The sequence below is a fragment of the Protopterus annectens genome, chromosome 2.part2, assembly GCF_019279795.1.
Source record: "Protopterus annectens isolate FY-2018-M chromosome 2.part2, PAN1.0, whole genome shotgun sequence".
Classification (NCBI taxonomy): domain Eukaryota; kingdom Metazoa; phylum Chordata; order Ceratodontiformes; family Protopteridae; genus Protopterus; species Protopterus annectens.
In genome coordinates, this window is record NC_056730.1 from 327344319 (window position 1) to 327356786 (window position 12468).

Here is a 12468-nt window from a genome sequence, read left to right on the forward strand (position 1 = left end):
TTAAACAATTAATTCTGTCACAAGTCTGTTTTTGTGTGGAAGCATAAAGTGTGTTACAGCTTTTAACACTGTCAAAATGCTTCAGATAGTGTTCTATTGTATCTGCTAAATGCACTTCAGCACAAAACCTGGTCATAACAGCTGTCAAAGGTGTATAATAAAGTTTGTTATGCACATTTCTCATAGCATTAGACAATTTTGGCACGTAGACAACATTGCTCCATATACTCCAGTTCTGCCATGTCTGCCATTAAGAACATTTATATTCAAGTTCCCTTCCATCCCCAAATTCCTCCACAATCTTTATCTAACTGTCTTATTTTCTTTTGAATGTTATTTGTGATTTATTTATTGGATTTATTAACCAAGAATTTCCAACTGTGAAGTTATATTTTCAGTGGAGTTCCAGAGAAAAATATTCCAGACAAAATATATAATGATAATGCAATACATTTCTTCTTCATCACCCCTTCCAGAAGTCCATTCCATTGGTCCACATCACTCTTTATGAATAAATACTTTTACAGCTCCAGGAAGTAGTTAATCAATACAACCTGCTGCCTTGCCCCCACTAAAATCTCATAAATGCTATGAATTAGGCATAGCTGTATGATTTTGGTCCTCAGTTACAGCCTTGCACCTCATAGATGTATGATGTTCCTCCAAAAGAAGGCCTGTTTATGGGTATATACTTTATTTAAAACCTAAACTAAGCCTATGCAGAGATTCACTGCCACTAACTATATGGGGTATTATGTATAAACATAGTCTATTATGAAAATAAGAAAGTGTTCCTCTTTTTGACTCTATTTTGATTTTTAAATGCCAGTGTTATGATTTTAATACTTGGAGGTTGCGAGGTATGCCCTAACTTCCTTTATGTTGCTGATGTTAAGGATGGGCCTTTCACATTTTCCTGAAGTGAACTTGTGTACTCATGCCATGCCCCATCTCTTCTGGTTTGTAGTGAGAATATCTCATACTTTTCTATTTTTTCATTATATGTTCTTCTACATTCCATACTGTCACCAAACTCTAATGGTACCTAATCAGAAGAGTTCCAGCTTCTCATTCATGATGTCATTTCTCCTCCTTCAGAAATACCAATGGCTTTCTTATGGACTCCAGACTGATTTTCCTTTCCTCAAATAGTGTATAGTCTCTGCAACTGCACACAGTATTTCAGATGTGGTGCATTCAGGTTTTTTTTTTTTTTTTTGAAGTCATACCTCAGTATACTGTTCCCTGTTATCACTGACCTATTCTTCACATCCTGATGGCTAAGTATAGGGAGGATAAAGATTCCCAAATTCCTTTCCTGCCCTGCTGTTATCAGTTATAGTCCCTGCAGCTGATACTTATAACACCCCTCAAACTTCCATCATAGCCTAATGATCAGATCATTTAGATTTACCTGTCTGAGACAGCTCTGAGCACTGCTGTCCCTTTGGGTCAAGATGGATCCTGTTTCTGGCATAGAAAAGGTCTTTCTGACAGGCCCCTCCCCATCCATCTACCAGTTGTCTTCATTTTTATTGCCACAACTAGTCATTGTGGTTCCTTATCCTCTCCCTCCTCTGAGTACTGGCTGCTAACAAAAATAACATTTCTAAGAATGCTACCTTCCTGGCCCTGTTTGATAACACACCAACAGCCTTTTCTGCCTGCAAGCACTACAACATATGTTCCCCTTGTTAAGCACATTGCTCACCTTCTCCCATGACTTACTAAATCTGAGCTGCAGAGTTAATTTCACTGTAGGCTGGAGTCATTCATTCTGTAAAATGGCAAAATGCTCTCTCCCCCTACCTGCCCAATACCACCAGCATCCCATAAGGCTCTATTCTTGGACCCTCCCCCCTTTTCAATATCTTTATCAATAATCTACATTCCTCTTCCATTGAAGCTTTTCTTATACAATACACCAGTGACTCAACACTTACCTGCATTTCCAACAATTTCAACCACATACAAAATATTCCGCTGTGGCGACCCCTAACCGGGAAAAGCCGAAAGACACAACAACAACAACAACAAAATATTTTGCAAGAAGCCTTTACTTTAGTCAAGACCTGGCTTAACAACATCCAACTCCTCTTCAACCCTAGAAAAACAAACTTCTACTTTTCTACTCAAAATCACTTAATAATAATAAATCCAATTTCAAAAGTGTTTTCAATAGATAGAACAGAAATAGAAGTAATCTCACACATAAAACGTCTTGGAATATAACAGATAATGACTTCAAATTTGATTTGCATGTCCAGCATTCAATAAAACAAACACCAAAAACTGAGTATGCCATATAGGCGCAAGCATTTTCTTGATACATCAGCAAAAAGTACTCTTCTTGCCACAACATACCTACTCCTTTCACTTACGTTGTTAAATTCACCAGCAATGCACAATCTAACCCATACCACTGCCCATCTCTTCATACCCTAAAATGCCTCAAACTTCCCCCTCACTTTACTTACTTACAGCTGTCTATAGCTTATAACATAATTCATAAACTCTTAACATGCACAGCATTCAGCAACATTCTGCAAAGTTACCACCCAAACAGACCTCTGTGCTCTGATGACAAGTATCTAATCTCTAGTTACATGCCAAACAAAACTACTGTCCAATGTCTTTACTCTTACTCTGTTGCCAAAGTCTGGAGTATCCTTCCTTTACCCACCAGGGCTATCACAAATCAGCACACTTTCAAACATGCGATAAAGGAATTCTTATCTCAAGTTCTCAACTCATCAACAGCTCAACATCTCTCCTTACATTACTATACTAATAACCTCTTATAACCCTATTTCCTTATCTCCCCTCAATATCCACTTTTCTTCCCTATCATCCATCCCGTTGCTGCTCTTCTCTTTATTCTATTTATCTTCCTCCACTGTAAAGCAATCATTTTCTACTCTCAGCTAGACTATATATACCACTACCACATCATTTATGCTTGAACTATTTTTGCTTTGATATACACTGCAGTCCAAGTTACCATTTGGTCACATCTCTATATGTTTACATAACTGTGGAAAATTGTGTGTGTGTGTGTGTGTGTGTGTGTGTGTGTGTGTGTGTGTGTGTGTGTGTGTGTGTGTGTGTGTGTGTGTGTGTGTGTGTGTGTGTGCGTGTGTGTATTGTGAACTTTTTGCTATGGTACTCACTGAATTTCTCAAGGTCTATTGTTTACAACTCTGTAACATGTTTACTCGATTACTGAAAATTTATATGTATGTATTTATTATTGCATTATTATGAAGCTTTTTTATGCTTGTATTTTGTATTATTGTGGAGGTTTTCTCCCTGAGCCTCAATTGAAAATGGGCTCTTTCAACCCAGATGAACTTTCCCAGTAAAGAAATGTCAACAAATAAATAATAAATAAATATAGCAATTTTATTAGCAGATATCTAGGCCTTTCTGCCTCAAGTGTTATTTCTTCTCATCATTTATAACATAGACTGACACAGAAACAGAAATAGCATTGGCACTACTGTCCTAAATACTTCCCTCACTCCTGGGAATCTGTTTCATTTTTTCATTTGCAGCATCAGGTTTCTTTCAAAATATGATCCCTGCAACATTTCTGAGGAACTTTCATATTCCCCAGTCTCATGTACCCCATTTTTTTATGTTCATAACAGCAACATACTGGAGTCTTAGAGTGCATTTTGAAGTAAGATCCTGCATTTGTACACTGAGACACAGGCTGCTAAGGCAGTGGAACTGATATGACAAATACAGGCAGGTAGGTAAGGTCAGAAGTGAAAATTACGTGTGCTTTTGTTTAACTAATCCACAAAGACTAACTGTAGTCCATTACATTTGTATGCTACCTTATATGAAAACTTGTAGATCAGCTGACATGATGAGGACGGAGGAAATGTCCTGGTGAAAATCTGTCTTTATATAAGAGAGGGTTTCAATATTAGATGTGCAAGACCTGATACATAGAGTCCTGTCACTGAAACTTAAACTGCTGCTCTGTCAAAAGCACTGAATGATGAAAATTTTTTATACAAGTTTAAAGCAGTTTTGCAGGGAGCATTCACCAGACATTGCACCCCTGGAATTGGAAGACTGTGGTCCACACACCACTTTTACTTAAACACAGTAACTCCAAAATTAGTGTGCCACAGAGCAGGGGTGAGTACTTACGGACACTTCAGTCTAAGAATTAGTTTGTATTCCCCCTATTCATATTTAAATTCTCACTGTTGCAAGGATTGCAATTAAAGTCCTTGGACTTATTTTACAGACAATGAACAAAAAAGGCGAGAGAGGTTTATTTTTCCTACTGAAGAAAGTTGGAGGGAATGAGAAACTTAATGGACATTTTGGAATTGTAAGACATGTTTTGGTCATTTGTGGAAAGAAAAGAGATTGGCATGAAGCTTTTGTATGGAGCGACATAGGCCATAGTGTAGAATTGTATGGAATGAAAAATAACTTCCAGGATGGAAGTTCTGGCCTTGTTTTAAAAAGGTATCATCCAATAACAAGGGAGGGAGGTTGGTATAACGGTGAAAGTGTTTACCTTACAGACATAAGGTGCAGGGTTTGATACTGACATGGGGTGATTAGCTAGGCTTAAAATGGGCCACAAGTGCAGTTAGCCTAGTACTGATCTATGAACCTATGAACCTAAACTATAAAGCTGTTTGAAGCAATCAAGACACTCTTTGCTATTCTGTGTTGACTAAAGTAACAATTAGCTGGTCCCTGTTGAGGACAACCAAAGCATTTTATTTCAAATATTTAGTTAGTAACTAAAAAGTACTATTTCTTTTTGGCACTGAACTTGGAGTACTGTATTACATGAGAGAGAATGTGTGTGTGTGTGTGTGTGTGTGTGTGTGTGTGTGTGTGTGTGTGTGTGTGTGTGTGTGTGTGTGTGTGTGTGTGTGTGTGTGTGAGAAATACAGACCGAGACAAAGCACATTGTCACTTTGTCACACTTTGGAGACCCGTACTGCACTGTGAAATACAGAGAGATCATAGAAAAGTAGCCATTGTACAAAATGATAATTGATGCATTTATGAATTGTGCCAGTTATGAGTACAAGAAGATTTTATACCTGATGGACAGGATGGACTGCCCTCTCCATGGCCTCTAGCCACCTAAAAAAAATAAAAAGCATAATATTACAGCATTTAGAAATAATAAATCACTACTTAGATTTCATTCATGCAGTCATTCATAAATGTATTTATTCTTTCTTTCTCTAATATTCAATTTATCCTATTCGGGGTTGTTGTAAAGCATTATTTAATTTTATGAGTAAAAATACAGCCATATGTTACAGTTAGTTTCTGAACAAATCATATTAAGGTTGTATTTAAAATCATTTTATGTGCAGTGTTTCTGCAAGCTAGAACATTTGATTTTTCCTGAATACCTCCTCCTTTGAACCTTTTACTGTTTTTCTTACACTGAATTTTCTAACTATGTAGGTTTGTAGACGAATGTTTACACATTTAGTATTTGCAAAGTACACAGCAAAAAAAAAAAGTTATGCCACAATATAACAGTGATACAGTGGTAGCGGTTCAGCAGTTTTTGAACATTTTTCTTTGTTGCGTTGTTGATCTCACTTCCTCAACTTGGCTAGTGTGAGACAGTTCAAACTTGCAAATGCAGTTTGCCAACTCAGACTTAATACAATTGCTCAAAGACCTACAATCTATAATATATTACCAAAAAGGGTATGTGAGTGAAACCTCCATAGTGCACATTATTGTGTTTGGGTCTTTGAAAGAGTGCAGGTAGTGTGAGTGTGGTCATTTACTTATTTTTTTATTTGACATTTGTTAACCAGGATGGTCCAACTGGGCATAGCCCTTTTTCAGTGGAGTCCCGGTGAGAAAATCTCCACATAACAACAGTAAGAATAAAATGTGATACGATACATGACAAATATTTACAAGGAATTTGACAATATCAGCAGTAATAATAAAATTATAAGTAGAAAGTAAGGAGACAGATAAAGAAGATAACAGAGAAACAAAGGAAGGTAGTAGGAAGAAAGTAGAGCTAGAGTAGGGGAGGGGTTCAAGCTGGATGATTACAGAGACAAAAAACAGGTACTATTTAGATGTAGTTTTATTGTTTTCTTAAATTCGTGAACATTGGAGATATTTCACAGGGGCAATGGAAGTTTGTTCCATTGGGAGGCAAGAGAAGAGCTAAAAAGATACCATCCAATTGATTTTTTAGGTTTATAGATTTGTAGTAGGTGTTGATCAGAGCTTTTGAGAGATCGAGGGGGGATGTAAAGGGAGATAAGTGTATAGATACTAAGACAAGTGGAGGGTTTATTCAGTATAGAATGAATAACTAGAAGTTGAGAAAATAAGAGTTGATTAGGAAACTCTATCCAGTTAAGTGTCCTCAGAGCTAGGAAATTATAAGATTTAAAGGACAGGTTAGCAGCAAATCTGGTTACTTTGTTGTAGGTAGATTCTAATTCAGAAAGAACAGAAGACTGTAGATTAATTAGGATTTGTGAGCCATAAAAGAGATTATAAAGGAGGTAGGCATGGGTGAGTGAGATTCTAGAGTTAGGGGTGAGGAACCTTTTATTTCTATACAATAAACCAAGCTTTTGGTGGCTTTTCTTAACACAGTGATGTACATGTAAGTCAAATTTGAGCTGATCATCTATGGTCACACCAAGGAGCTTAGTATGGGTTTCATGGGTAATGAAAGCATTATTTAGTGAGGAGATGGTAAATGATGATTTCAGAAGGTAGAGGGATTTGGAGAAGCTTTGTCTTTTTAGGGTTAAGAATGAGTTGGTTGTTAGATAGCCTGGATTCAGTAAGGTTGAAGTATTTTTGTGTAATAGTTAGTAGGGTTATCAGCAAAAGAGATGGTGGAGTCATCAGCATACTGAGTGAGGGAGGGCTGGGGACAAGATTGGTATAGTTGGTTAGTAAAGATGTTAAAAAGAAGGGGACCTAGAATTGAGACCTGAGGGACACCCATATTAACAGGGAGAAAGGGAGAAAGTAGAGAATCATTTGACATATTGCGTCCTGTCTGTAAGGTAGCTGTTGAACCAAGAAATAGTAAAAGTGGATAAGTTGAGTTGGGCTAATTTGGAGAGGATGATGGAGTGGGAGACAGTGTAAAAGGCTTTTGAAAGGTCTAAGAAGATGCAGGACACAAGTTTGTTATCTTTAGCAAGACAGATAGATTTGATAAAAGAGATGAGAGCAGTAGTTGTACTGTGGTTAGGGCAAAAGCCATGCTGGATAGGGGTAATCAGGTTTTCATGAATAAGATAGGTTAAGATTTGTTTGTGAGTACAATGTTCAAGAATTTTGGAAAAAGGAGAGTGAATTGCTATATGCCAATAATTAGAGAATTCAGTAGAATTCCCTCCCTTGTGGATGGGTATTATGTGGGATTTTTTCCAAATAGTGGGGACAGTTGATTCTCTAATTTAGCGGTTAATAAAGATGGAGACAGGATATGCTATAGAATTAGCTGCAATCTTAAGGAAGTGAGGAGGCAGTTTATTAACAGAAGGTGAACATGGTTTTAGTTTAAGAAGAAGGTATTTAATATAGTTAATAGGAATTGTTTTTAATGAGAAGGAAACGTTGTGTGGTTGAGAGGTGGTAGGAGGTGAAAGATTAGGTGGGTTGGAAGTCTGCATGAGTTTACTGATGGTATCAATGATGTCTGAGTTAAAGAGAGATGCAGTTTCAAGTGGTGTGTTATTAGGGCATGGGTTGGGAGTTGAAGGGTTGCCAGGATGGAGAATATGGTTAATAGTGTTCAAGAACTTTATAGGGTTTCTAGGTGAAGAAGTTTGGAGGGTGAGATAGAAGTTCTTCTTATCAATAACAATTTGCTTTTTAGTCAGATTCCAAAGTTCCCTATATATTTGGAAGTTAGTGGGGGATTTTGTTTTGGTCCAGAGTTTCCATGCATTGTCTCTCTTGTGCATAAGAGACAGTGTAAATTTAGAAAGCCAGGGAGAACATTGAGATTTGACTCTGACAGATCCAGGAGGGGCAAGAGAGTCAACAGTATTAAGGAAGATAGAGTTAAATTGAAATACAGCTTCAGCCAAACATAGGAAAGAGAGAAAGGACCAATCAATAGCTTGGAGAGAGTTGTTAAAAATCCGAGGGTCAAAATTATTTAGCTTACAACATTCTTTGAATTTATGAGGTCGACACTGATGGGAGGAAAATTTTTGGATACATACTGGACTCTGATCACTTAAGGAGTCTAGGAGGGATTCAGGGTAGTGATAGAAGTGAGGATTAGGCAGTAGAATCCAATCAATGATGGAGTATTAGTAGGCTTATGATGAAAAGATGGAGTAGAGATAAGTTGAGTGTAACCATATAGGTTTATACTACAAGCAGGAGAGTTAGAGCAGATGGTAAACCAATTAATATTGACCTCATCAAGTATTACGATCTCATTGGGTATATTATCAGACATCCAATGAAGAAGCTGTTCTAATAAGGGAATGTTATTTCCAGGGGGAATATAGATGGCGAGTCTTGTTTTGTGCTTATTAAGTTTGTAATCAGCAATGATGAGTTCAGCTGTGTGAAAAGAGGGATGATGTATGGAAGAGGGTTTTAAGGTCAGGAAATCAGAGTATACAGTGGCAACACCTCCACCTTTTTTTATATGTTCTGTCATAGCGTATAATGTTGTAACCAGAAGGAAGAAATTCATTGTCATTCTTATATAATTTTAGCCATGTTTCAGACAGAGTAACAAGGTTTAGAGAATATTGGTCTATCCAAAAGTGAAGGTCAGCTGTCTTATCAGGATACTGTGAATATTAATGGAGTAAAGGGTTAGAATTTTGCAGTGAAGGTTATGTGAGTGCAAGGTAGTTTGATAGAGGAACTAGTGGATGGATATGGTGGATGGATTATAATTGGGACCACAGTTAGGATGAATGTCCCCAGAGAATAGTAAAGTGTTGGGAGGGTAAAAAAAGTGTAATAAAGGGAGAGAAACAGAGGATTTTGTGCTTGATTATGACAAGTGGGGAGCTCATGAGAAGAAATGTGATTTTCAGGAGGGTAAATTCAATACAAGAAAAGAGAGAGGAGGATATGGGAGAGGAGTAATGGGTAAATGAAAATGTAGTGTAGTGAGAATAAATGGGAAAACAAGGCTGCAGATATAGCTGATTGTGATAAGAGGTAAGGGTGGAAAGGTGTATAAGAATAAAGGATGTAAGGAGAGGGAGAAGAGGAGTGAGGAAGTGTGAGAAAAACATAGTGTAATGAAAGAGAAGGGTAAATCAAGAGAGAATACTGAGTGTGTGGAGGGGATAGGATTGTATAAGAGGAAGAATATAGAGGAGATGAAAGTAAAGGGTGGAGAAAGGAGTAATATGAGAAGCTATAGGTGGGGCTTAGGAGTAGTGAAAGGGCTCGATAGGATAATGTGCAAAGGAAGTAAGGGGGAGAAGGGTGGAGTCCGGCAGGTCAGCTATAAAGGAAATTGATTAGGGGTGGGTGGGAATAGGGTAGGGTAGAGGAGCAGAGTGAGCCCACATGCAGCAAGGGTCAATGGATTGGGTAGAACCGAGAAGAAAATAAAGAAAGCTACAGAAACAATCAGTAATGTGGAAAAATACCACCAACAATAACCTACTCTTGGACTGCAGATAAAATCAAAAAGCAAAGAGAGTAGTAGGTGCTCTTGCTGATTCTCACTCTGGATGTAGGGGTTTTGGTGCCATGGTACTGAAGGATGTCATTCTGACTACTGTCACTGAACTCTTGCAAATTTTACAATGTTGGCAGAATAGTTAAAGAATTAGATACAAGTAAAACAAGCCATAGCAACATGATGAATGAAAACAATGAAAACGCTGAAAGATGAATCAGGAATTTGGCACAGAGTCCTACAGCAGATTACTACAAGCACATGTTCAGCTTTAAGATGGTATATCACCATGAAATTTCTAACACATGGAAAATTATATTAGTTTACTATGGAGCAAGACATATCATGGACATACTTTGTCATATAAAGTAAGGTATGGTTTGGAGTGCACCCCTAGTATTTGAATTAATTATTAGTTGACACTCTAAAAAATATATATTTTCAATGTACAGAAGATCTGACAGCATAAACACAGACCTTCTTAAAACCAAAAATGGATAAAGATGCAAGAGTAGTCCTAATCTAATGAGATATGAGATGATTGTGCCATGTGTAAAATGTGTTATGGTAATAACCAGGCCAATACTTCTTTTCAAGGAAAGACTATCATATCTTAGCAATGAGTACCCGCATAAGAATTTGACTTCCATGAAGTGAATAGTATAAACCAGATTTCTGAAAGACCAAAAAATTCTGTTTTGAATTTACTATAAAGTTTCACATTTCTACTGTTTAGAAGTTTTATTGAAATATGCACTATTCATATCAACAGCACTTTTAAAACTTTTAGAAGCCGAGATGAATATGTGAGGAACACACTGAAGAGAAGTCTGGGATTTGACTAATTGAAGTTAGATTATCTGAATCTATTTTTTCAGTCTTTTCAACACTTGAAAACTCTCCACAAAAATATAACCTATTTAGCATTTGTGAAATATTTTTGCATTTGACTTTTCCCTTTATGAAGGCATTCAAAGATGAATTTTTCTGTAGCAGAAGACAACAGCAAAATGTAATTTACTGGGTCCACTGGCATCCAAAAATTGAAAAGTAAAAACGACTTAATCTCAAGGATAATATCAGAAAATTGTCTAAAGACTTGAAAAAATATTATCAGGCCTACTAAAGCAGCTTAAGAACCTATGTAACAAACTAACTAACTGAAGCTAATTATTAACCTTTCTTTAGTTACATTAGGAAACTAAGACACACACCCAAAATTGCTCTGAACTTGTTCGAAATAGCACCACCTACTCTGACCCTGTACACATTGCCAACATACTAAGCACATTAGTGTGAATTATGCCACCAAAATGAGTATCCAATGCCCTCTTATTCCTGAAACTCTCAGACACACCATCATCACTAAGGATCACATGCCAAAGGTGCTATCCAAGACTAAAAATAATTCCTGCATAGGACCTGATAATGTACTTGGCTATTTAATCAGCAGTACTAAATAAGCCCTGGCAAAGCCACTCTTTAAAATATTTATACTGAGTTTGCCCCTAAGGTTTAGAGCATGGCAATAGTGTTGCTAGTCCACAAGTGGTTTCCAACACTGACCCCAGGAATTATGGGCCCAACAGTATGATGAATCTTATTTGTAAAGCCATGGAGCATACTATGACTGACCTGATAAAGTATGACATTACAAATATGCAGCAGTTTGGCTTTGTCAAGGGTAGAGCCTATATGATTAATGTAGCTCTGTTCTTTGAAAGGGTGGTGCAGACTGTTGACAGCAGTCATTCTGCCCACATGGTATACCATGACATGGCCAAGACATTTGACATCATCCCCCATGTTAACATAGTTAGTAAGCTTAATGCATTACATAACATATCCTTGTACGGTAAGATGGATAGCAAATTGGCTCAAAAACAAAAATACACAGTATGATTAGCAAGTGCCTTATAAGAGAGTATAAAGATGACCAGTGGTGTTCTTTTGTTTGATATTTACTTTTCTGATAACCAGAGCATGAACTAAGACCTCTGTCTAACCAAGCTTACAGATGACTGCATACTATCATTTTCATATCATTGTCAATTCTCCCTATTACACCCAGGCCATTCAACAAGAACATACAGTCATACGTACCTGTTGTACTAAACAAGGACTCAAATTTAATACTAAAAATTGTAATATTGTCACATTTGGTATACAACCCCCTCTTCATAGCATATAACAATAGCATCCCACTCCAAAATGAGAATTTTGTTAAAGACCTTGAAACCTGGGTTTATAATTCCATCTCCCTTGATCATATCATGATGGGATGACAATAATCAAAAAGGTCTTCTATTTACCAGAGCTAATTGCTAAAGGAATATCATCCGGATATAAAAAGGCCAGTGACTCCTTATATTCAACATTGATTATGCCAGTTATTGAATACAATGCCCCTTTTGGGATGTACCTCAATAGACATACCAAACAACTGGAAAGACTCCAACATTCTCAATTAAGAAGATAACTGACTTAAAGGCCAAAGCTACCAGAAAAGACTGGAAGCACTGTGCCTTTTTTCAGGGTCTTACAGATGCCTGAGGGGAGATCTGTCTTGCCTTCCATGCCTAGAGACCTAGTGGTCTTAGATCTCTTGGATCTCCACAAATCAAACAGTCAGCAAATACTAAAAACCAGGGATCTAAATCTTTATCAGCAAATGAATGAAATGGTGGTGAGAAGAGTTCATAACACAGTACTTTCTTCACCTCTGGAAAAGACTCCTCCTGCAGATTAAGCAGTATGATACCTTATATTCCTTCAAATGGGAACAGGATGTTTTCATGGGTACT